This window comes from Empidonax traillii, unplaced genomic scaffold (genome assembly GCF_003031625.1).
Source record: "Empidonax traillii isolate 1590-97213 ecotype Southwest subspecies unplaced genomic scaffold, ASM303162v1 scaffold138:size3245559, whole genome shotgun sequence".
Lineage (NCBI taxonomy): Eukaryota > Metazoa > Chordata > Aves > Passeriformes > Tyrannidae > Empidonax > Empidonax traillii.
The window spans coordinates 1,133,621-1,160,542 of record NW_020955331.1 but is presented as its reverse complement, the minus strand read 5'-3'; the positions used below and the strand labels follow the sequence as shown (position 1 = coordinate 1,160,542).

The following is a 26,922-nucleotide window of genomic DNA, read 5'->3' as shown; positions in this document are numbered from 1 at the left end:
TTAGACACATGTTACCAGAAGCAGGTTGAAACTAATGAAGGTTTTGCATTCAGGTCATAAAAAACAGCCTTTACATCAACTTGTGAGGTGTCCCTATTTAGTGTACCTTGATGGGGGACTAACCAAAAGTGCTCCCATGCTGATACAAGTTAAATACAAAAACCATCCTTTTCTTCACTCTTCCCCCCCCCACCCTCCCCCAGTGAAAAAGATGCTTGCATCCACAGGGCAGCCTCTGAATGGTGACTGAGAATCCAGAATAAATATGGGTCAAAATCATTTTCTGTTCCCATTCCAAACCTGATGAAAGGCCACACCAATAAGCTGAATCCAAGCACTTTGGTAATCCTATAACAGTATTTTTTAGCACTGCCACAACATACCTTAAAAAACTGGTGCCAGTGATCCAGTTGAAGCACTAGAAGGAAGACTATGGGGTGCTCAGTGTTGCCCACTGACTATGGCACTGACATGGAGGGAGGAGGGTAGAGATCAGCCTCCAAGCAGCATTAAGGAGCCTGTGTGTTCTCTCTTCCAATCCTGGAGGAAGCCACACATAACCTGATGTTAGAAACTTCTGTCCACGGTTGATTCCTATATAGGAGTTATGGAGTCATGTTAGCACTCTTTTTACAGATCCCAAAGCCCAGCCTCTCACTTTAAGCCAGTAAAAACCAATAAATTCAACATATTTCAAACAAGAAGAAATTCTGAAAATAGAGCTGTGTTGCACCTTTAAAAAGTGTGTTGGCAGAAGAATTGGATTTACTTTGAAAGTTAGTCTGGTATGAAAGAGCTACACAGCAAAATGCTAAATCCCTTTAGAGAACAGATATTTCTTCTCTTAACACCTTGTCAGCAAAATTCCCCTTCTTGGGCAAGACTTTTTGCTTTTGCAAAATTATTGTGCTAGTTTGCCAATGAAGTTTTTCTAAGAACAACTACCTAAGCAACATAGCTGCTTTCTCACCCTGCCTCTCCCAATACCTCAATACTCCCTCCTGTAGGCCAAGTAGAAATTTCTTTCCCTTGGGGCCTGCAGTGAAACTCATATAAGTTATGGGAGAAAATGCTGCACTGAGGTGGAACCCAGTTCCCTCTTTCCTCTCTCTTTTAAGTTTCTGACCCTGACTTTCAACTACTGTTCTAGTCAGAGTCTGAGAAATGGATTTATTTCCACCGATGTGCTTTAAACACAAACCTATTAAAATATGAAGATTGATCAACTTGGAGTTAGGCTGAAAAAAATTCCAGTGTGATTGAAGGTATAACTTCCGAATGATGTACTGGACAAACACAGTTCAATTGATTTTGTGGTCTGCATTCAACTTAGCCTTTAAAAGAAAAAATCTGGATAGATATGTGAATATTAATCAAAGCACACTATCACTGAGAATGTTTATAGAACCTTTCTGTAAACTGGGCTATCAGTAAAGACTACAGAAGAGGACAGTCTATATCCTATTTTTAACTCTTTATTCACCAGCTGAGAATAGCTAGAAGAATATCAGAGGTATCACACACTGATCTTAATTAAGATGATGATTTACCCTTTTCTCTCTGAACACAAACAGAATAGCTTAGAGCTGGAAAGCTCACATGCAAAGAGACTTTGGGTGAAGAGGTAACATTTACCATGAAGGGCCTCTTTTGAGGGAGAATACAGGAGTCCTGATAGACACATTATCCCAGACAACACATGCAGTCTCATTCATCTATTTTTTTCTGGAAACCTAGAGAAATACAAGTATGAAAGGTATTGGTTTTTGAAAATCTGGAAATCCCAAGTTAACACATCACTTTATTCTGACATTTATAAAATCATGGCCTTCATCAGTCAATGTGTTTATTTTACAAAAAAATAAAACTTGTAACATCAAGAAAACAGAAACAATTGTTTTTATTCTTCAGCATCTAATCTTCTTGTTCCTGCTGAAATGCCCTTCCAGAATAGCTCCAGTAAGAATGCTTGTCTTGTAAGAATTAACATGATGCATTTCAGCATTATTTTTGCTTTGGTGGGATCTTCACAAAGTTATTTTCAACAGCAATCTTTTGCTTAACTAGGGAGATACAATATTGATAGTATACTGAAGAAGGGAAAATATCTTTTCAGTTTTATCTTTAAGTTGTTCCAGAGGTCTTCAACTGATCCAAACTAAAGTCACTTCTTTAAAAAACAGGATATATCTTAAAAGGTATTATTAATTATATTTCTACCATTGCTCCACAAATAGGTCAACTGCAATCATCACCTATTTTGAATGCCTATAAACGGCTGATAGCTAAAATATTCATACCACAAATGCCTTCAGATGAACTAAGGAATTACATCTCTATCTACCACATTCATACACACCTTATGTTGGTAAAAAACATTTCCTCACTGCACTGCAAAGCTTCTGGATTTGGACTTTAAAAGATGGTGAAAACTAAGAGTGCAGAGTCAACTTCAGTCATAGCAGAGTCTGAGTCTTAGAAAGGTGCTTCTGGAGAATGCATACAGACATAGAAGTAAACAAAATCCCCCATGAAAGAAAACATTTCAGATCAAGTCAGCAAAATTTCCTTGTTTCAGATCATCCTGGTGACAATACTTTCCTGTAGAAGGAAGAAAAGTGGCCTCTATTTGGTAAACTCAAGGCTCAGAAATCAAAGTAGCCCAGAAGTAAAGTGGAAAAAGCCACAGATCCGGTTGGATTTGAAGGGTTTTGAGTGCTCCTAGAGAAGCAGGCCAGACAGTAATATTTCTAACATGTCAAGAACCCAGATCCAAGGCTCAGACATCCTCCAAACTTGAGGTTTGATTGCATTCAAAGAATATTTGGATTCAATCCCAATTCAGTGAACACCAAAATGTGCCATGCCCATTTCTGGTTTTAAGAGCAAGATTTCAGGCAGACTTCTTTCTCACAGGGCACAGTGTGGGCAGTAGAAAGGTAGAATTTCTCACTGTGCCGTTGCTAATGTGCTTTTTTGCTGCCTGGGAAAAAACATCTCTCTTTAGAGAGGAAGGCAGAATAGCAGCCAAGGCCACAGGGCACCACACAGACTGACTGACAGTCAAAACTGCAAGGTCAGGCTTTGTTAGAGGGAACATCAGGGTTAGGACCTGGCACCTACCAGAGAGATGGTTCTTCTCTTCCCTCCTCTCCCTCATTCCACAAATATTGGAGGATCCTTCTGGCAGACTATGACTTCAAGCCTTTGAGAAAAGGAGCCTGTCTCTAACTGTTCATTCAAAACCTGCTGTCCTATCCCCTGCCAGTGGCTACGTGCCAATTCATTCATTTCATGGCTAGGCTTTGAGAACGAAGATTTGAGAAGGGCTCTACCCACGCTCGCTACAAGCACGCTGATGGCTAAGGCTGCATGCTGATATGGGAACTGTAAATAAGGAGAAATGGTTTTGAAAATAACATCTAGTACCTAAGATTTTCATAGGATCAATCAAAATTTCACATACAATTTTTTCCACAAATTCTTGCTTTTCCTATCCAAACCTACAGTGAAACTGAAGAATGAAGTGAGGACTCGGATCTATAAATTAACAGAGCCAGAGGACAGCCATGGTCAGATAGGTTGAGAGGTTTGATTTCTGAAAGGATGCCAGCAACAAGGCTGCTTTGAAGGAATATCCTGTATGAACCAGAGTGTAACTGATGGCAAAAGCATCCAGTCTCTACTGCAAATGATGGAATAAACCATAGCCCTGACTTTTGCTCCAAGAATGGTTTCTGCTGTTAAATGTTGTAGACTTACATGTAGTATGAACTCATCCAACTTCTAACTACCAGTTCTTACTGTACTATTGCCCAAAGAAGCTTCTGTTTCTGAATTTCTCTTCCTTATATAGCATACTTGAAAACCAAACTTTTCTTGACTTGTTGTTTGGTAAACTAAGGAGATGGACTGCACTGTAAGGCGTGTTTGCCAATCCTTCAGTCATTCTTGTGGCTCCTCTCTGAAAGACGGCCAGTTTTTCAACATCCTTCTTTAATTGTGGGTACCACAGCTGGATGGAGTGTTCCCAAAGCAGTTGCACCAATGCCAAACACAGCAGTAAATTGATCCCTGGGTATATAGACAGGGAATATCAAATAGGCGTTAGAAAGGATCCAAGGATTGTTTTAGACCCTTTGGCCACAGCACTGGAGTGAGAGATGACACTCAGCCAATTATGCCTTCAAATCCTCAATCCTTTTCCAGATTCCTGTTTCTCAGCTCAGTCTATTCCATCTGGTACACAGATCTCAGATTTTAATTTCCTTTACCTGTAACATCCTGAAGAGAAAAATTATTTGTTATTTCCATTCCAGTGAATGAACTAGATCAGATCCAGTGAATGAACTAGAACAGATCCAATATGCTGAACTAGTCTTTCTGTCATCTGCTAACATCAGCAGTGTGATATTCACCCCTTCTCACAGTCACTATCATGCCATTAAGCAACTCAATATAACAAATGGATCCCACTAGTAACTCAGCTATTTGATATGTTTGCACTTTAAATCTATTTACAAATCCCATTTTGAAATCTGTAATTGAAACAGTTGGAATCCATCTGCTATTTTTTTATTTGATACCGTACCATTTAAGTTTATGATAGAATATATATCAGAGCGGGTTAAAGGCTTACAGGAACTTCTTACATCAATATTAGTATAGTAATCAGCCAGACAGATCTTGTTTTTAAATCTCACTGAAGCTGACCAAAGTTAGTTTCCAAAAATCAATACTAGGTGCCTCTTCATGTGATACATTTCTTTAATATGTAATTCCATATGTATTCCTTATATATCCCTGAATTTCCTTGAATTAACATTAATGTTAATTATTAATGATCATAGCAATCTATTTAATATATTGATCTAAATTTAGATTTATTTAGCCTCTAGAACTTCCACTGTGTTTCTTATTAAAGATAAAAATAAAAATCTAGGGAGTTCCTTTTCAGCTTTGTACTTCTAGGATCTGGAGTTAGAAAAACACAGTGATTTGCATATGTAACTTTAGGACCTGATTGTTAACATACCCCCAAGTTCTAATGAAGTGAAAATTAGTCCATTATCCGGAGAAAACATTAATCTTCTGTTTATTCATAAGAAACAAAGAAGGCTCTTTTTATGCCACTACTGTCAATTCTATCACAACCAATCAACCAATTGAACTATTATAGATTATCTAGCTTAAACTCTATGATTTATTTATCTGATTTTCCAAGTGACAGTGTCCTAATCAGACCTTCCATGGAGCACCAGCATTGAACTCAATTGGACATTTGTGGAAAAAGAAGCAGAAGCAGTTTTCATGGTTATGAAAACAAGGAATCCAAGCATCCTGAAGGTATCTGGTGCACAGCACTTCTTTTCAGGCCACAATTCTACTGTGAGTATTCCCATATTTCCTTACTCTCTAAAAAGCTGTAGGTTACTTTCTGTCTCACTGATGGCAGACCTGCTCTGCGCTGCTTTCAAGTGCTGACCCCAGAAAAACATGGACTTCAGATTACCAGGAGCCAGCTGCCAAGGGAGATGCTGTTCCACAATTGTTAAAATTGCGATTCTACTGAAGGTCATTTTCTCCTCATTTGCAGGCTAGCACGGCCCGACTAGCTGCTGCATTAGAATAAACAGATGCTATCAGCACCAGCAACAAATTATCTTCTGAGGCTTTGTGCTTTCATGAGAGTAGCAGGTTGTGGCAAGTCAATTTACATTGAGGATGGAGAGGGAGTGAAACAGAGGTTATATCAGCATTAGCAGGCAATTCAGTACCAGGGAAAAGGAACAGTAAATCGAAGCTGGACAACTACAGTGTGAAAGAAGCCATTATCTGTGCACCCATATCACTCCCAGTGAGGTACACAGCAAACCAGATGTGGGCATAGGGAGGTTTCACACCTGAAAAGGATTCCTCTTTTATTGTCAAGTGGTAAAAACCCAGAGAGAGCATGTGCACATGCATGTAAGTGTTTTGGGAGATGTAACTGTTCACATGAAACAGTACCTTGCACCAGGACAAGGTATTGCTGCAGCAGGAGGGGCCAACCCACTGTTTGTTTGCTGTTTCCAGGAGAACACTTTTCTATGGCTGAGATCCCAGTCCCACCACCAGAGTGGTGGCATAAGTCCTCTACAAGAGTAGGAGAGCACACCTCCTTATGTATTTTCACATGCACAAATATTTTAGCCTATGGTATTATGCATGAGTACCTGCTTGTAAACCAGCAGAATTAGCTGAAAGACATGGAAGAACTTTATAACAAAATGAGGAATGGAGCTCCATATTCCTAAAACCAAATTGGGGTTCCAGTGAACGAGATTTCCTGTGACCCAGGCTGGCCTCTGCTACATTCAGACACAGAGCACATCCCTATTTGTGCACAGAACTTCAAGATAAGCCTTGAAGACTATGTAATATATTCAGGAAAGGTACCCATTAAAGGCAAGTCATACACCTCTGCTTTTAGCCATTGTATCTCTACACCCATTTCACACTGGCATACAGAGTCTGCACTGCTTTTTTCCTAACATTTCCTTCAGTGTTTAGGAACAATTCATATTTCTGATTGGGACTGGGGAGCAGTGAGGCCATCTGCTGCAATCTTATTTACAGAAGATATCAGACAGCAATTTCAAAACTAGTCTGGCTTTATTACCACAGTGAAATACACTATTTCATCATTCTTCTGAGAGAATGGAAAGACAAAGCTTTCATGCATCTCCATGCAGGTGACTCTTGCTACCTCTGGACTCAACACATCCTGTGATCTACCTCCCTTCCCATATGGGCTGGCAAAAATATTTATCCCAGCAACCTAGGGCTTTAGCCATGTTGTTTTCTACTGCTGTCAGGCAAATACCTGCAGATATTGATGAGTTTTGATGTTTCACTCATATCAATCCAGAGCTGCCTACACAATCTGGCATTAGTTTTCATTTGCCCAGCCCAGAAAGGAAACTAACCTTACCAGTCCTGAAAGACTTCTGCACAAATGTGAGTGGGTAAGCCACTCGTGCAACTCAAAGATATAGAAATTCCTTTAATTTTTCTATAAGATAACATTTATATTTTTAGACTAGAGGAATACACAAGAATTAGTCATCATTGACCTTCGAGGGTTACATTAGAGCTAGAGGCAAAAAACTAAAAAACCCACATTCTTGCATAGCATTACAAATATTACTTTGTGTTCAATTAATTTTCTTTTTTCTGACATGAGTTTTGATCATTGTCATATGACTGTGAGGCGTAAAAGGACGCTGTCTCAGTTAGTCTTTCTGAATATAAGAACTTTTAGACATGAGGCAGTTCAGCAATTCAGATTCAAACCAGGACATCATCCTTTAGGTACCTCTGTATTTTCACCTGCTGTCCTGATCCAGCAGTTCCCTTACCTTCAGAGTGCAATGAAACTTCTACTGCAATTCTTCCCCTAATGTTCACTAAAGGTGTCCTAGGGGTCACAGACCACAGGTTTCACTGGAGAAGAACTAATCCTTCCTTCAAATGATTTGAGGGACTTCTCATGCCTTCTTCTTTTCCTATTAAATAACCAATTCAGAACAAAAAAAAATATATTCAATAACATGACTCTAAGAGTTCTCAACAATTTCAAGTCAGGAGTCTTTCAAATTCTAGGGCAGTTATGCATGTACAGTTGAAAGCAATCAGTACAAATCTAGATTATTCTTTGAAGAGTCTGATGTCTCTTTTTCAAACTGCTAGGTGAACCATAATACAAACAAATCAGAGAATCAGCAGCCTGATTTTAAGAGCATTCAACATTAGAAATTAAAGAATCCAGTCTCCTGACTCATTCACATGCCTTTGGACTGCTATCAAACATGGGGTGGGTGCAGCATCTCATCTTTCTAGCATAATGTTTACAATATTCTGTTCTTCCTCTCTCAAACACTGCTGAAGTTCCTTGATTATTCAATTCAGTTCAAAACAGGAGCAGTAGTTTTTCTTTCTCTCTCCTAAGATCTGTTTATATTTTAGGGAAATCCAGGTGAAATGGCCTGTCATTAGCTTTTCAGGGGCAGATCTATAGATTATACCATAGGCAAATCACTACATTGCTCAACACTTTAAATCATGCTGAAAAAAATCTCAGCAGCGGAAAAAGTCCAAATATTCCTGCCAGAAAATTGGGCTAGCACATTTGAAGCACAAAAGTTTCCGTAGCCAAGTCATTCACATCTGGATTCTTTTAACTTTGTCAGTATGGCCAGACACCCACTTGTATCTGGGTGTTGTGCAATTCCAGCATGAAACTCAAACTCCTACCATGAATCCAGAAGAAGCAGCCTAACACTGCCATCACACCCTTTCTTGTAAATCTTTGGTCCTAGAGAACTTCTTCCAGCTCTATGGTTTGGAATAACTTGTTTTCAGACCAAAGCTGCCTTCTCCAAACCAAGTCCTGTATCCTGGCTGAGTTAGTTGGAGTTAAATCAGCAAAAAACTAAAATAGCACAATGGAAACTCAGGCTTACTGTTAAATCATGCTTCTATTTTTATCTGGCAAAGCACTTAAGCATGTGATTGGGATCCACAGAACTTAAGCATATGCTTAAAGTTAGTCCTCTGTTTACATGCATTGTTAACTCAGGGCTTAAAAATCAATTGATTTTGTGAATCTCGCTGAAATACTGCGATTTTTAAAAGGAAACACAATGCTGATACCCAAATATGAAAAGGGATCCATAGGCTGAGGACGCAGAAACTTGCACATCAAGCAGGGAAAACCGAGTGCTAGCAGTTGGGCCAGAAGCTCACACAAACCTACAGAAAAGGAATATTTCCAAGTGAACTGCTTTGTGGATGCCACAAAGCAGGAAACAAATCTTGGAGTTAAGCAAGTTCAACCTTAGCAGAATAGGGACACAAACATGGTGGCACAGGTAAAGCCAAGCTTTATCTAGCCCAGCAGTTGACCTGCAACACTGTGCAAAAGCAGATACTTAGCAGACAGACAGTCCATGCGCAGAATGGTCACAGTGTTCCAGTTTCCAGCCATAGCAATTTAGGGACTTGAAGCAACTTCCAAGCCCACACAGGCCATTGTGTTTAGTAGCCTCTGATGAATGGATTCTACAAGATTTTCGCTGATTCTATCTTATATTTATTTCATTTTGCTATTTCCAGTATCCATCATCACTTCTACAATAAAATATGAAAAAGTACTCCTTTGATTCAATGCTACTATGTGTTCAGTTTCTTTAATACCCTTAGTTCTTGTGTTACAGGAAGGAGGACATGATCAGTTCCCATTCACCTCTTCCATATCACTCATGATTTTATGAGTCTCTGTCAAATGCTTCCTCAGTGTTCTAGACCGAAGAGCAATACTTTATTTAGACTTCTCAATAAAAAATGTGATATTTCACACTTCTGGCTACTCTTAGTGCTCTTTTCAATGCCTTTTCTACTTCTAGCACATCTTTTTTTTTTTAAATTGATTGAACAGTCCTGCATGCAGGAACACTACAGGACAATCAATATCTCTGTCTCTCTCCTGTATATACTGCAGTGGCATAAGCTTTTTGTTTTGTTGTCAAATATTCCAAAAAACTCCAAAAATTTGCCTTTGTAATTTATAGGACTTCTAGTACTTGTCTGATGTTTCTGAAAAATGAGCAACAAAGACTTCATTAATCATTTTCCTGAATAGAAGAAACACAGAAAACATGGCTACCTAGAGGTATGAATGGTCAAGATTATTTTTCCCTGTAAGAATTATGTGCACTGACACTGACTTTTGTCTGCCACTGTACTACCCAGTTTCTCAAGATCCTTTCGCAAAGGACCAAAAAGTTTTAGTTATCACTTTGACAGTGATTTTTTGGCATGACTGAATTCAATGCCCTCCCTACTAATTCTTTTTTCCAGGGAGGACTGTTGAAGAACACAGTTGCCCTGCCCCAGAAATTCTACAAGGACTGCCCTCCCCCTCCTGCCCCCAAGGGATCACTACAAGGAACATAAAAATTTTTTAGTGTGAAAATTGGCTACTTACAGCTATCTTTTTTTTTCATACCTTGGTAAGACCCTTTCAAAATCCATTCAAAACTCCAAGCACACTATATTGTGTCACATGCTTTTCCAGATGCTTATTCATTCCTTTGAAGATCTCCAGGGTTTGCAGTGCATGCCTTTAATTTACAAAGGTCGTGTTAACACACCTGCAGTATATCGTATTTTTGTACGCTGCCACTAAATCTGTTGTAACTTCCTTTCAATTTTTCCTGGTAGAGAAACCAGACTTCAGTCGCCTGCAATTTTTTTAATCCCTGCTGGAACTCTTCTTGAGACTGGTGTCAAATTAGTTACCTCCTCTGTGATCGAGGCTGACAGGCTGACTGAACCCAAAAGTTTCATACCAGAGTAATTTAGAACATTTGAGTAAATATCATTCGTTCTGGTGATTTGCTATTGTTAATTTCATTCATATCTGTTTTAAAAGCTCTTCTGTTAACAATTCAATTAGAGGCCATTCCTTGGGCTCAAAACTGGGAGGACTTCCCATTTGCTGTCCAGGCAGTGCCTCTGCTTGCTGACCTCGACTGCTCCTTTCACACCTTGGTCATTTGCTGAATCCACCATTTGCAAGCAGACTGCCAGCTCCTGTTGTGTTTGGAGGAACTTTTGATATTAGTTTCCACGTCTTTTGTGAGTCACTCCTCAAAATATTTTAGTTCGTATTGTTACAGATTTACATCTAACTTTTAAGAAATCATATTCGTCTCCGCTTTCTTTGCTTAGGCATGATCTCCACTTTTTAAAGGACATCTAATAGACCCCCTTCCTCCACCCTTTAGTAACTTTTGGGGGAGGGGGTAGGTGAATTTTGGGAACCAATGAGATGTCTTTTCTCCACTTTACAGGCATGGTACTTACATTCTTAATTAATGTTCAATAATGTTATTAAAATAAATTAAATTTCTTAAATATTAAAATGCTTTGGAAAGAAAAAATCTGTTATGGTCTTTAAGGTTTTCCTAATGTTATTATTGCTAGTGAAGTATTGAAAGTGACCACGCAGTGGCCACTACTGCCAAGCAATTCTTCAGTGCAACAGCTATAGTTTAAATGAAGTCTTAGTCAAAAGTATCTTTTCCCTTTTACTGGTTCTGTTTAAAAATGTAAATTAAAATTTGCCCTTTGTATCCTAACTAAGATAAATCTTCTCCAGTCTATTTTCTTGCATACTGTCTTTCCACTGATCTTTCTTTAATATTTCATGCATATTTTCACTGCCATGGTCAGATGTTTGAAAGGGTACATTTATTCTAATGTTTTTCATGATTTGGCATGGCAATGTTCAATCCATAGAGAGTGGGTGGTAAATGATGATACAGATAACTGATTTATCTTATTGGACTCTGATTTCCAACCAACTGTGAGTCACTCCTTCAACGGCAAAAATCTATTTTTGTTATTTCCACATAATAATTATCCTGGCAGTACAGCACTTGTACTGATTAGCTTCATTCAGTAAGATTTCTGTGAGGCCACTACATTGAAATTCACCTGTCCTCACTTTATATACATTTAATATTTATAGAAAAGCACGGATTCTTTTGGTCTTGGTTTAGCTGCCTGTTTGCATTTGCCCAGTTTAACTGTGGATTTGCTTAGACTGTTGTATTATCTGAACATTATTGATGGCTGTTCTATCCTGCCATGAAGGCACAGAGGGAAACCTGTTATCAGGATGAGTGTATTCGTCTCCAGGACCTCATCTCAAATAATTTTAAAGACTCTCTCAGTATTTGTTTCCATTCCCAGTGACACCAGCCCGACTGCCCCCAATTCGGAAGAAACCATCTCTCCCATCCATTCCTGAGCATCTCTCCTGTCTTCTTCCCACACCACTTCCTTAGACACACATCGTTTCTCTCATTGTCTGGGACAAGTATTTCTTGAATACTGCAATGGAGTTCTTGTTCTTTACCATCCCTCCTATCAAAATGTTATGTTTTGCATCCTGGACCTCTCCCCTGTATTTCCTTGGTGTTCATACAACAGTGACCAGACATGACACACGAGGAAGGTCACCAGCTCTTCTCCAGTATCCTCTCAGAGGCTGCTCAGACACCACAAGATTCAAAGCCCCCAGAACATAGACAAACCACTACATGCTTCCTCCTGGCCCATGCAGCTCCACAGCCTGGCTCTTCCTACCCAGCAGGACTGTGGTTCTTCCAGCATGTCTTGCTTAAGTGGATACACAAAGTCATCTGGCAAGAGAGAGGGGTCATATGGACAGTATCTTTTGCACACATGTTTACTCATTCAGTCTGAAACACAGTTTTATGATTTGCCTTATTGTCTCCTAATTCAAGCACCGACAACAAGACAATCCAGTTCTCCCAACTAAATCTCTTCTAAAAATCCATTGTACATTTATCATCCAGAAAATAGAAAGCTTCTTTTATTGCACACCTCAATTCAGCAAAAAAACCAGGTGAACACGTGTTTTCCAGAGAGAAACTTTGGTGCTTATACTTCCTATCAGTCCAGCCCTCGCTTTCCTGTGCTTAGGGAAGTTTTCTTCTATTTAGAAGCCAACCTTCTGGGGAACACAATTGTGGTTTTCGCATTTATTTTTCTTTTTTTTTCCCCTAAAGACTGACCCTGTGTTTAATTTGCAGAGAGCACATAGTTCAGAACAGATCAAGGAGTTTGGCACACAGACAGGAGGTACCTTCAACCCTCAGTCAATTAAACATGAAATGTAAAACCTGGCAAGTCTTGCATTTAATCCTCTTTGCACCCCTTAACACCCTGCCAAAGATCAGAAATACTTCTCTTCTTAAAAAAGAACAGAAGATTTCAGAACACATCATCAACTCCTCCCTTCAGCCCTCAATACTGACAGTGTTATCTCTATGCAAAGCTTCTCCCCCTTTCTCCAGCTTGGCAACAAAACCCAAGCTCAATGAATATTTTATATGTGTGTGGTTAATGGAGCATTCTGGCTCCAGTCCATTAGGAACCTTACACAACGGTGTATTAACTGCTCCTCAATGTAACATTTTGAGTCTGTCCAAAAGGGATGTGTGTTTGCCAGTTGAACCAACACACTATTATTGTCCTGTCAGCCGAGTTCCTGTCTTCAGTTGAAGAGCAGGGTCCCCTGCCACAGCAATTTGCCACCATTGTGCTCCCAGCAGCAACCAGAAAAGATTAACCCAGATCCAAAGTCTATTTTCCTCTCTATATTTTGAGGTCCGTATCTCATGTGGGGTGGGGAATGCCTGCAGTCTTTCCCCTCAGGGATATACACAGGGATAAGCAATGGCATCACAGATTAACATATAAGCAAATAGAAAGCAGTTGAGATCTTTAGTTTTTATGGAAACCAGGCCCCCTTATTCTTTCATCAGCTCTGAAACTGGTATCCTTAAAATCCACTTGATTGGTTGAAAAATTGATAGCAAAATGACAACATTTGACAAAGTATTTATGACCTTCTCACTTTAAAAATCTCCTCTGTTCCTCTGGGCCATCACAGGCAGAACACCATCTCCATCAAAATCAGCATGGATATCTCAGCAGTTAGATGGGCACAGGTCACTCCCCTTTAAACAAGGGACAGTATAATTCTATCCTTCACATAAACAATGTCCCCAGTAAATGGTCAAAATAAGACAGGTGCTGGATTTCCCAAATGAAGAGCCCTGTGAGAGTTAGGGGTCCAGATCTGAATGCTCACCTATGCCTCCCTGACAGTTTGTGGAGTGCACAGGAGCTTCCAAAGCTTGAATCATCCCAACCTAAGGCAGATGTCTAAGATGGGTAAGGCGAATGGCATGGGCTGTTTATCACTCCTCACTGAGCAAGGAGGGAGTCTAGATGACAATCTTTATGTCTAAGCTTCAGATAACCAAAATCAGGTGAGATGATTCCCAGCCCCAAGGTTTGCAGACTCATTACCAGGCAAGCCGCAGACCCTGACAGACTTGGGGCAGAAAATAACAAGATAAAGGAAAGTGCTGATGTGGAAGGACTGATCTCATTCCTTTCCTACCTGAAAGCAGAAAGAGCTGATGTTTCAGAAGGCAAAGCCCATTCTTTGCTCTCATATCATTGCTGAAACACAGTGGAAGAAAGGGAAAACTTGCTGGATTTCATAGGACTCTGTAGTGCTTTCTACAACATCTACATGAGGTAGTTACCACCCACAAGGTGGTATTACAGGCCAGTAAGCAAGGCCTAGAGTAGCCAGAGAGAGACTTTTGGCCAAAAAATAGATGAGGTGAAGGTTTTTGATAGGTAGGGATCACCTCTAGACAAATAGAGTCCTTACCCAGTAGTGCCTACACACCCATGACTTACCCAAAAGAGGAAGCAGTGGAAAGGACTGGAGCGGAAGGATGTGTGAAGGGGTCTCAAAGACACATAATTCAGGGAAGATACATACAAATTTTGAAGGCCTTTCTTATTGCAAAGATTTGGAAGAAAAAGCAATAGTTTCCCCAAGTGCCCTGACAAGATCACCGTGTCTCATGTCACACTTAAGAAAGGACAGGCACTAAACAAATGTAATCAAAAGCCATAAATCTGATTGAGCAGGAGCTCAGCTGCTCTGAACACAGCTCTGAAGTCAGGTTGTTTCTCTCTCCTGAGGCGCAGACAGCAAATCAGTCATTCTACCAGTAGATAATCCAGTTTCCAGCCCTCCCTCTCCTCCCTCCCAGATCCCTCAACATTCCGCCCCACGCCCCTTAGCGCTATCATCAATGGAAAGTTTTGAGAATTAGCTGAAAACAACCCAAGAGCCTAATTGACTGAAGAAGGGAAATGGCAACTTCCATCATCTCAAAAAGCTGCACCTTTCTCCTACTCATCTCGGAGCTGAATAAAGGAATTAAAAACACAGCCTGGGGCAGCTAGCAGAGATTTACAAGAAGCAGACATTAGTTCTAACTTTAAAGGCTGGGCATGTGTGTGAGCCAAGAGGAGCAAACAGAGAAAGGGAGCAGAAACACACAGTCTTTGGATTTTAAGAGGAGGAAGGAGAAAGAAAAAAAAATCAGCAAACTCTAAACCTTCCTAATAAAACAAAGATCATCCTGGCAACATGAAATGCTACCCTACCTTGTTTATTTATCGACACAAAGAAAGAAGCAAGTTGGCACCTCAGAGGGTATTAAATGCTGGTTTTTTTGCTGACTGAATGACCTCAGCTGAAATATTTTCCATGACAAGAACCCAGAAGATGCTGGCACAATGTCAGACAATAAGATTTTCAGAGTGTATTTACATTCTATCCATGGCCCCAGGCTGTTCCAAACCCATAGGCAGGTGTTGCCTTTATCTGTTCTTTGCTCACCTGGCTCCCTAGCAAAATGTTCTGAGACCTGTGGCTCAGCTGCCTTAACTGTTTGCTGCCTGGTGCTTAGAAAGCTTCAGAGACATCTGGGAGTCCTGGCAAATAGAGATGGAGACTCCATTTGCCCCTCAAAGCTGATCAGTGAGTGGTGTGTAAGGAGTTTTTGGCAACAAGCAGAGAAGGAAAACAGTGGTGATGCAATGGCAAAAGACAGCTAAAACCCAGACAAATTTATGCTGAGAAAAAAGATGCCTTTTAAAAGAGGAAGGGAAAAGGTAGTTCTTTCAAGGATGCATAGCATTTTACCTCACTTGGGATCTTTAAGCTAGGTCTGAATAGCTCTCTAAGAAGCAACACTCAAGATCCTACAGAAGACCAGACGAGAGGGTCACAATTACAATCACAATTACTCCTAGCCTCGAAACCTCTGCAGGACAGTATTCCACTCAGGATGCTCACCAACCCGCATCCTTACAGCAGTGGACAAAAGGGAGGGATCCAGGCTAAGCCACAAAGAACCCCAGGGTTCTGCCTTTCATCTCCATGGCGCAAATTCACTACATCACAGGCTTCCAGCTTCTAGCTACATATTCTCCCATAGACTAGCTCTCGAGCTGGTCTTCAGAAAAACAATCTGTTCCATCCCTGCAGTGGAAAAGGCCTCCTTTTTGCTCAGATTAATTTGGCTTCTAGTGCACAACTCCTCTCTCTTGAGTAATAAGCCTCCAGGAGATGCTGTGAGAGGATACGCCCTTCATGCCGCCCAACCAGGAAGAATGATAATTGCACTTTTAACAGCACTATGTACAAGGCAGCCACCAAAGCAGAGGAAGCATGAATTAAAGCAGGATAAGAAGGAGGGGCTTTACCATCTACCTAATAAGGTATTATTCATGCTTTTGGAAAGCTTCCTTTCAGAGAGATAAAAACAGACATAATAGGCAGCCATAAGCAACTGCCTCTGGAAAGGGAAAGGCCTGCCTGCCATCTCACAGCTCGATTCTCATGCTGGACTCACCTTCTACCTTCCCAACCTTCAGGTCCCCCTCCCTTTCCTATCTTCTTGCAGTGTGTCCTTGTTTAACCTGTTCTGTACCCAAATTATCTTCCCCCTGCCCATGTGCATGGCTCAGGTCTCACAAACACCCCTTCACTCCTGTTCCCTCTAGTCCCATCACCTTCACCCAACCAAGAAAAATTTCTTTTTTCCTTTCTTCTTCCCTTTCTCTCACTCCTGTCTTCCCTGCAAAGTTCAAATTCACTCCAGACCTACTGTGTGCAAAGCATTTCCCCTTTCACATCCGTTCCCCAGCCTACACCCATCAGCTCACTCGTGCCACTCCACATCAGATAAGATGCAGTCATCTGCTAACTGTGTTTGTAACTGTATTTACGTATTTGTCTGACCTCACTTTTCACCCAGGAAACGAAAATGTGACCTTTCCCTTCAACAAATTTATCATAGTAAACTTCCACTCATGAGCCCAAAACAATGAACATCTTCACAAAGTAAATTAAACACTGCTCACTTGCATAATGTGTCACTGTCCTTTTCAGTCCTGTCCAACTGGTTATCATAATGTGTAAGTACCTTGCAGCCTTTGCCATTTCTGAAGCTGTTCTGTGCATGCTCTGTAGGACTTGCCATGCTGGGAAGTGCACCTCCAGGAAGCCTTTCCTGCCAGGTAGAAAAACAAACAAACAAAAAATACACCCGGGTTACACTTCATAAGGATTTTAGGTTCATGATAAATGGACTCCTAGTGGAAATTTTCAAGAATTCCAATAAAGTTTTACAATTCAGTCCCATCACATTTGACATCCAGTGAGCTAAGGCCCTGTGAAAGCTCTGTAGGCACCCTCAGGTAATGAAATGCCTTTGGAAACAAGGCATGGAAACTGGAAAGAGGCATTAAATGTTTAACCAGGTCTGTAGGAAGCTCTTTGGTCCCGATCCCCAGATAAGATCAGGTGAACTTATGCACTAAGACCACCACACGTGTAGGTGTACAGAGAACGTATTTTCAAAGTTGTCCCTTTCCTGGCTCTGGACTCTCAACCATCATTACAGTCTGGTTTAAAAAACAAACCACAAAAAAATCTAACAAACAGAAAACTCCCCAACAACCAATCAATCTATAGTCCTCCTGGGATGAAATAAATAAGCTATGAAGAGCTCCTCTCAGCTGTAACAGTGAGGATAAAAATGGAGGAAAACACAAGACTAACCAGGTACTGCACATCGTTTCTGCCACCTTCCATTCCCAGCAGGAGCTCTGAGTAATGCCTGCACTCAGTGTTGCTGCCACTGTCCAACTCAAGGACATCTTTTATACAATGCCTCACTGATAATCCTGTAAGGATTTTCAGCTCTGTCCTGTACAGCATTTCAATTACTCACACTGTTTCAAGAGCTCAATCATTTACAGAAAGTATTTTCATCCCACTAATTGTAGGTTTCCCAGAGGACTCAGTACTGTATTTCATGTCCTCAGTGCTATTAAATGCTCTAGGAAAGTATCCGGACTTCCAGAAGTCATTTTCTTATGTGTGTGGATATGATTTCATAGTGTGCAAATAGTTTTGGAGAGGAAGAAGGTAAATCAGGGCAAGAAAAATTTTTAGGCATTAAACAGAAATTTTGGCTGTCAACTTTCATGAAAAAAGATCAAAAAGACAATATTTTAGGAAATGTTAACAGTAGCCTCATCAAGGTCTGGAACCTACGATTTCTAATACTAATGGCACACAGGTATACCCCTGCACTGGGAAAAGTAATTTCTTTAGTTAGGAGCTAAAGGTTATATCTAGATCTCTACTGGCATCCACCCCAGGGAATGATTTCAAGCCTCCCAGGACAGGTAGTATGGAACATCTCATGCTGACACCGCCCAGGGCTATCTTGGCTCTAGAGCAGAGCGACCATGCCCACAATGTGTGGCACTTGGCCTTATAGCCATAAGACATAATAATTCCTTCTGTGTGTGCTTGAGGTCAACATGTCTAAAATAATTTGAGTCGTGTGGCAGCCCAGGAAGGCAATGATTTTACTGCCTGACACTGAGGGCTGTATTGCATGTCCTGCAGAAGGAGGGGGTGGTGGCAGGGCACAGCCAAAGAGCACAAGGTCTGAGATGGCGTGGAAGAACTGGAAGGGGCAGATGGAAGCCAAATGCCACAGTTCTGTGCTGCCTTCTGGGAGCAGTCCTGCAGGTTTTCTTTTGGTGGGGTCTAGCTGGTTCACCTTGACACCAGACACAGAAATGGGCTGGGATGCTGAGATTTCTGGCAGTGTAGGTACATTTACTGCAGGCTGTCACCTCCCCTGAGCAGGCAAACCATTATAGTCAGAGACCCACAGTTTCCAAATGCAACAACTCAGGCCATGTATTTTGAAGGAAGGAAAGAATGGAGGCCTCCAAGTGTATCTGTATAACATATCTGAAAAGTAATAATTGTATGGTACTGCATTCCCTGGAGTGCTGGTAACGTCATATCTTCCTTCTATGCCAAGGAAATTTAGACACAGCCCAAGGAGAAAACTGCAATTCTAGTGGAAAAAGGGCTGACATCTGCCAAGTCCCTGAAGCTCACAACACTGGGAGGTTATGAGAGAGCAGGTGGGAGATCTATAGCCTAAAGGGGAGCCCCTGTATCCAGCTCCTTCCTATTGGGTACCAAATGCTCTAAAGTGAAGACAATGTTCAGCCTTGTTTTCCATGATCCTGTAATGCTGGAAAAGGCTCACAAGTGCTGTCCCACAGATGAAGACATTTGTACATGAGCTGGGTAGTGGCAACATCTGGTGTACACGCTCTTAGTTATGTGAAAGGCAGTTTGGCATCTTGGCTCATAACAGGGGCTGTGAGCAAAAATTATTAGATTGCTGTACCTCAACTGTGACCTTGAGTCTTGAGGAAAAATAGTCTTCATAATTGTGATCTCTGGACTGTTGTGGTATGCAGATCCCAGAAGGCAAGTCTGGTTTACTCTGGCTCTTAGCAAATGAGAATCTGCGTCACAAAACCCATTATCACAGTTGGCATTAACCAGCAATCATCTTACTAATTATCTCTGCAAAAATACCCTGTTGAAATGGCCCAGGCAAGCCAGAAGACCCCTTTACCTTAAATAGCAACCTCTGGGTCCTGTCCTGACAATAATTTTATCCTGAGAGAATTCACTTTCACTACCCACAACCCTGTACCCTGGCACTCTCACCTGGCATATCTGACTGGGGTGGACCAAGGAGTATTCCAAAAATGGAACTTCTACATCCCCCGCAGGGGAACAAAGCACAGTGCAAATGGCATGACTCAGATGCTGCCTGGAACATGTAATGAGGATATTAAACTAGATCATTGTTTTATAGGTTACTTTATTTTTAATTGAAAAAAAAAAAAAAAGAAAACACACAGGCCAACCAACCTACATATTTGGCCTTCAGATGAATTTTTTGTTTTACGTGACAGCTTTTTCCTCTACTTAAAAATTTGCATAAATACTGTCAAGACAGGACACGCATGGTAAAGAATATGCAAAAGCCCAAGCTAAGCCCAGCTGCCTGCCTCTCCCACTGTGCTCTGCCAGGACAGCAGACATCAGTGGGGCTAATATAGGGAGCAACCCCCCTTGTCCATGTCACTAGGTCAGGGACTTGGTCCTGATGGCACACTCTTCAGTGACAGACCCCAAACAGAGAGCCTGGTTTCAGTTCACTCAGTCCTTTTCCTGCACAGTCACTGTGATGGTGAAGGGGGGTAGGTGCTTATTTTCCTGTGGAAACTTAGAACGAGAAGCTTCAATGTGACCTCCCCTGCCAAGAGGGGAGAGCAGGAGCAGCACGACCAGGAAAGGCGAGGATGCTGGAAGGAAAGTGCCAACATGAGGTTGTGTTTACCCACACAAGGGCACCCTGCACAGATTTAATTCAGCTCGTGCAAACTCCCGTGCAGACACTTACTTGTGGTTCAGGGAGGTTTATCTCTGCTAACAGGATTAGAAAAGGTTTAAGCTAAACCAAAAGAGAAGAATGCACACAAGCACATTCACGGCTTTAAAAACAAACAAATACTGAACAAATCTGCCTTTAGACATGGCCAAAGCAACCAGAGCTCCATTCCCAGCAGCCCTTCACACAGAGAGCATATTATCTAATGACATCCTCTTTGCTGCTTTTCCTGCTGTACTCCTACCTTACCACCCACTCAGCACAGAAAATTGCTGCACTTTAAACCTACATGCTGTTAAATAACTTGCATCACTCCAGAATTTGGCCCAAGTAGCCATACTGACTTATTAAGAGATGTGCAAAACAGCTAAGCAAATATTTTTTGTCCCTCTAAGAGGGCAGTGGGCAGCAGAGTGTGCCTGTGCTGTAAGAGCCTGGCACTGTGCTGCAATAGGAAGAGCCAAAGGCAAAACAGAAGGAGGCTCCAGCTGCTACCCTGCATTCAGCACAGGGAAACCATTGCTCAAAACAGGTACCACCAAGACTTCCAAAAATCCCTACTGGTGGGAAAACACCTATTTAAACAGTCCTTTTATACTGAGAACACTTGCACAGGTTAATTGAAAGGACATTTGCTACCTGTCCAAGTAATACTGCTGCCATCTGTACTGAGCACTGCAGCCATTCAGCTGGAGGTACAATGTACCCAGCAGGGAAAGCAAAGTTTACTGCATCCTCCTGGAAGGGCAGGGTGGATCTCCATCTGCAGGGCGTGGTTGCTTTGAGGTGGAATTTGGTTGGGAGTGTGGTGTAAATAGCAGGAGTCCCGTGATGTTGGTTCTGGAAAGGTGAGGATGTTGGGTTTACATTTTTTCCAAAAGGTTAGGAGCTGCGGTGAGCCTAATCATCCTGGCATGTCAGCCTGTGCTACCCAGGGGGAAGAGCACCACCTTCTGAATTACCAAGTCAAATTGACTGTAGCAATCAACTTCTTCTAAGTCCCCTTCCAAACACAAACAGGCCCAACCCTGCTTAATTTATGAGATTGCAGCCCAAGGCACTGTAGCTCTCTGGGACTTCACTGCCTCACCCATCATCTACAAACATCAGTTGTGAAGGGATGGTATAGATCTCTCCCAGATTTTACACACACAGAGATCTCTGACCAATGACATTAGCCCACTAGAAAGTGCCTGCAGCACCTCTCCAAGGTGGTAGGTAACCAACAGAGCCATGGAAATAAGAACAGAGTAGTGGAGTAATCAGGAACATGTACTGTGCAGATCTCTAACCTCTCCTGGCTGGCTTGGAGTGAAAACCTCTTGCCCAAGCTGGTGCTTGTCATTCAAAGATGCCTTTTGTGAACCTTGCCACACCAAGGCTTTGCTGCTCACCTCTACTCCGAGTAGCATATTCATCTTCTCATCATCACTTCATAATCCATTTGCATCGTTAAAAGAAATTATTTTTCCCTTGATATCTTCAAATCAAAGCTACCTGAGCTAAAGATCTGTCTTTTGTTAAGGCATGTTGCTATCCTTAATGAGTTTCTCAAATGTATAATCCATACCTTACACTTCATAAGTCACAAAGTGTTATTGTCCTACAATTCAGGTCTGGCCCAACACTGAAGCAAAAAGTTCTCACTGACTTTTTCCTGAATCTGTCCTTTTCATAGCATTGGTTCTCTGACAGCAATGCAGAAACCTTCACTGCATACAGAATCAACCTTTTTGACCCACACTTTACACCTCACAAAACAGAGGTCTGACAAGCTGCAGAAGTTCACGAAGCATCAGACTGTGATTCTGCCCCTGAGCTGATATCAGAAGGTCTGAACTCTGGACCCAAGACAGCTCCATAACCACTATCTATCAATTTCCACAAGATGCTTTGCAACACAGAGAATCATGAAACACAGAAAGAATAGGTGAAAAATAACTAATAATCCTCTCCTAGACAGGGCAAAAGTGTTGTAGCTGGTATATCTGATAATCATGTCATAAGTCACATCATCTTGGGTGTTCTGCTTGACAGCCTATTCTTAGACATTAGTTCCATTCAATAGTTTCACAAAGAAAATCAAATTAATTAATTGACAATATGTATACTACTCCTGCAGGCAAAAAAAGCTGAGAAAAGCTGACATTATATGGAACAGAAGATCAGAATTCAAAATGATCTTGATAATCTGCAAAAACTGGGGAAGTTTAGTAAAAATCAGTACAACGTACTGTGATTGTAGAGGCATCCTTCCTTCCTCCTCAACATGGGTAAGGTCTTGACTGGTGGACTGCCTCTAGCCTCAGATTCACCCTTCAACAAAGATGTGGACAGATTGCAGAGCCTGTGGAAAAGCAGAAGGTTGGGATACAGGATCTCCAGCAAGCACATGAGCTGGGGTGTTTAGGCAAGGGGAGAGCTGGTTAAAAGGGAGCAAGAGAGGGACATCTTCAACTGTGTAAAAGGTCACACAAGAAAGAGTTGACAAGGCTTCCAATCAGTCCTCCTTCAGTGACTGTATGATAAAGTTACTTTTGATACCTGGACCCAACTCTGTAACAACTTTATGATTTATGCTTAAGAAAGAAGCTTGAAATAAAATTTAAGGGTAATCTAAAGGTTAAAAAAGTTGAAGTTAAAAAAAACTGAAAAAAGTTTGTCTTGTGTCATGATTTGACTTGTGCTGGATGAGAAGATCTAGAATTTTTGATCGCAATTTGGCAATGCTCACTTGCTTCCCTAAAGGGTTTTTGAATGGAACCAGCATTGTATCAACCATGTTACCTCCTCGCATTGTCTATTTTCACTGACATGGGTATCTTGAGCCCAGTGCAACTTTCCAAAGCACCCAGGCTGCACAGGAACTCCCAATTATATTGCAACTTAGCACCAAACTCTTCCTTATCTTCTTATCTTTCTGCAGAACTTTTTGAAACTCAATCTGATGTGCTCTGCACTGACTTACGTAGGTCTTGCAGTGCTCCTCACCTCTCAGATTTCATTCTCTGTGCCCTGCAAGCATCAACATCCAGATGAAGTTTTCCCTCCAGGTATGAGCTTGGCTTTCTCTCAGAGTAGTCTCATTTCCCTACCTTCATGCACACTTGCATTTCCTTAATCAAGAGCATGAACTTCCATTAAATAGGAGAGTCTAAATGACAAGTGTTAGAATAATTTTTTTGACCTATTCTCATTTAGTAGGCACCTTACTTCCCTGCAGACCAGGCACCGCCTCCAGCCTACTCAAAAAGCTGTGCCCTTACTGACACCAGCATCTCATTTTTATCCTGATTTTCAGCTTCTTGTAGACAACAGAAAAAATAGCAACTTGTGTGGATCACATCTAAAACCACGTGCATAAGTTCAAAGATAATTAGCCTTTTAGTTGCTAAATGCTGTGCAAAGCACACATTTAACAGCTAAAACTGATTTTAATCTTTGCTTAATTCTTTTGCCAGAGAGTCCCATTCATTGTGAGGCAGCTGTCTAAATATCTTGGCCCCTTGGGCTGAGGAGACAGCGGAGCCTCTTGCAATGCTCGTGGGTGACCCCACTTGGCCTCTTGCACTGAAAGCCACTTCCAGATCAGTTGGGTCAGAGGATGCCGGTGTGGCTAGACCTCCAATGCGATGATTTATCTGTGAAGTGCAAAAATTCTCTCTTTCCTCACTTCGGGTAGTCTGTCCTGAAGTTGTAACAGAAATTTGGGTAGTGAGAGTGGCCAGATTAATGGCAAGTAATGGCCATATTAGTGAGGAAGTACATGGAGTTACACCCCATTGCCTTCACATTGGCCAGGCAAGAAACCACCAGCCGCTGCATCCTTTGCCCCATATGACAGCGTCCCCCTTGAGTCAAAAAAGCGCTGAACAGCCAGAGGGCAACTGCAAACAGTGGCACAGTCACATAACTCTTGTGTCCAAAATGAAAGACTGATATTTTTTCTTTCATAACACCTATGAGTGCCTGCTTGTAATTATACCCCTCAAAAAAACAAAAAAACCACACCAAACACAAAAAACCACAAAAAACAAACAAACAAACAAACAAACAAAAAACCAAAGAGAATCTTTTTTTTTAATCATCTCAAATTTCCTTCTGCAGAATGTGATTAGACATTAGTGCTTTCTACAGCCAGGCAGCTTGCACATATCCACACAAAGGGATGACACGAGGATCCAACAACAAAAAATTAATGAATCCGCTCTCTGCAACAGGCAGTACCCTATACCAAGGTTTATTTACCTCAGTGCCTTCATATTTTCCAGTATTTAGGGAACCAAGACATTAATGTGTAATCAGATGATTACCCCTGCATATGGGATATGTAACATACTGAGATGGGAAGGAGCCGAACAAAGGAATGTGCCTAGGTGTGCGGTGTGATGAGAAAATATTATTTGCTCCTTTTAAAAAAAAGCTAGTGCACTCCTCAATGGCAGACCAGGGCTGATTGTATTTTAGTACTAAAATGCCTTTTTTTTAAATTATTTTTCCATCTTTGCTGGACCAGTTTCTCTGCTATTGGCCCTCAGGCTCTAAAATATAGGGAGTGGCATAAAAAATGCATTATTTTCTATACGTTCCTGACACCTAATCAAGCAAGGCTCTCCCTTACAATCACTGTCTAGTTCTTTCCTCCATCAGACCCTTGGAGACCAAGGTCTTGCATAAGGAAGAGAGATGAGAACTGTGAAGCACAGCTGGGAGAGGACACAGATTGCAAGAGACATTTGGAAAGCAAACAGTCACAAGAGAAGATTTTCCTTTCAGGCAGATGTTCAGCCAGTCTATATTGCCAGTTAGTCCCTCTGCCAAATATTTCCCAGTGGGTGGGTGGCTCTCAGTAGCCCCCTGCTCAGCACCATACTTTTTTCCCAGGTCTCCTCAGAGACTCGGTGCCAACTGGGAAAACCAAGGGCTTAGGAGAAGTTCAATGCCCTACGAATGGCAGGGACTTTTATTTACCTATCACTTACCTACCCTATACAGTTAGCTGATAGACTGCACAGCCTGTTGAAGAGGGAAAGCTCTAGGCAGAGGAGCATTACAGTTAGTCATGAAAATTATCATGAAGAAATAGCTTTTTTTATTTTCTACTAGGTTCCCTATAAACCCAGTATCTCCAGGTCTAAAAGAGTGTTAATTCACACAAGAATGATAAAAGACTGATCTTCAATAAAGAGCCAAGAGGACTCAGAAATCACATCTAAGAAGTTACAGAAAGACTTGTCTAGAAACTGGGATATAAAAAATAACAAATCCATTTGGGATCCTTCAAGCTTGCCTGCAAGCCTTACAGTCACCTTCAAAAGGGCTCACACCCACACTACGATTATACAAGCCCTCTTCTATTGCAAAATCAAACAAAACCCACAGTCTATCAGAAGACAGGTAATAAAATCCATGAGAGTGACATCTATGCCCTCCAAATTGTGACTATTCCCAATTTATTATACCTTTTCCCAGCTTGATCATTCCAGGAAATTTTACCCTTTCCTTCTGGAGTGAGGTTAATGGCTGGTGAAGGCCTTCTACAGCTCGCCAATGAGCTCAGCATTTGCAGAATACAGCTTCAGATCAGTGTTCTCGGCTGGATGGATAAAAATACAAATAAATCAAACCACAACCAAAAAAAGCCTCTGGCAACCCAGAAGAAAGCTTATAATCATTATATTCATCTCCAGGATGTGAACTTTCCATGTCCTTACTGATTTCTCTTATTAGGCAATCATCAAGCACTGATAGGAACTTTTTGCAGGAAATGGGAGTACAATGTGTTTGTAAGAAAAACACCAGTAGAGCAGGCAGCCAGTATAAGGCACTTGACATTTCAGGAAATTAAGTTATACTGTGGTCCCAGCTTATAAGTTCAGCAAGACCCATGAGAGAACTCTTTGGAGACCTGCTGTGCTTTTATTTCAACAGTGATGGGCACACGGGCTCACTGAGGGCAGTAGCCGCGTGTGCTCTGTCACAGCTGCCCTTCCTCTCTCCTGGCAGCTCCTACGCTGCTCAGAGCCTGCATGTCCCAGCCAACTTTGTCCTTTAGATGCTGAGCATGCTGTTCAGGGAGTGAAAAAAAAAAAAGAGAAAAAGGACTTGGAAGGTCAAAAAAATCCAGTGAAAACAATAATAGAGTTTCAGAGAAAGCCTCAGACCTCTGTCAAACAGAGCTGAATGTATTTTTGGGATGCCAAGTTCAAAGCCCAAAGCGTGTCACCCCTAGATGACAGATCACTTAGAGGTTGCAGGTATTACAAGTACAAACTGGAGATCCAGGGTCAGGCATTGGAGCTCACAGGGAGCAGATTTATAGGCTGGTTTTGTCCACATCATTGCCAAGAGGACAGAAAATAGGAGGTTGAGCAACAGCAGTACACGCAGCAGTACACACAGCAACAGCTATGTGGGATGTGGAGAGACACTTATCCTGGAATGGAGGGAACAGCCACCAAGCTGGTGTTGTTCAGTCATATTCCTGGTGGAATTCCTACTGGTAAACATGGAGACAGAAGACAGTGAGCCACCTTGTAGAGATATCTCTCCTTTTCCTAAGACTAGCTTGAAGCTGGCTGGGGAAGCTGTGAGGTGCCACTCGTGGGCTTGTGTCCCAGTA

The 26,922-nt window shown here is 41.5% G+C and overlaps 2 long non-coding RNA genes across 2 annotated transcripts; one reads left to right on the top strand and one right to left on the bottom strand.

Moving 5' to 3' along the window:
- Positions 1-5,820: 5,820 nt before the first annotated feature.
- LOC114057589 lies at positions 5,821-17,023 on the bottom strand. The gene is made up of 3 exons (XR_003571251.1): positions 16,941-17,023; positions 7,401-7,547; positions 5,821-5,903 (listed from the first exon to the last, which is right to left on the bottom strand). It is a non-coding gene; the product is annotated as an uncharacterized LOC114057589 (long non-coding RNA).
- Positions 17,024-21,411: 4,388 nt separating this feature from the next.
- LOC114057588 lies at positions 21,412-25,869 on the top strand. The gene is made up of 3 exons (XR_003571250.1): positions 21,412-21,514; positions 23,227-23,353; positions 25,773-25,869. It is a non-coding gene; the product is annotated as an uncharacterized LOC114057588 (long non-coding RNA).
- The last annotated feature ends 1,053 nt before the right edge of the window (positions 25,870-26,922 follow it).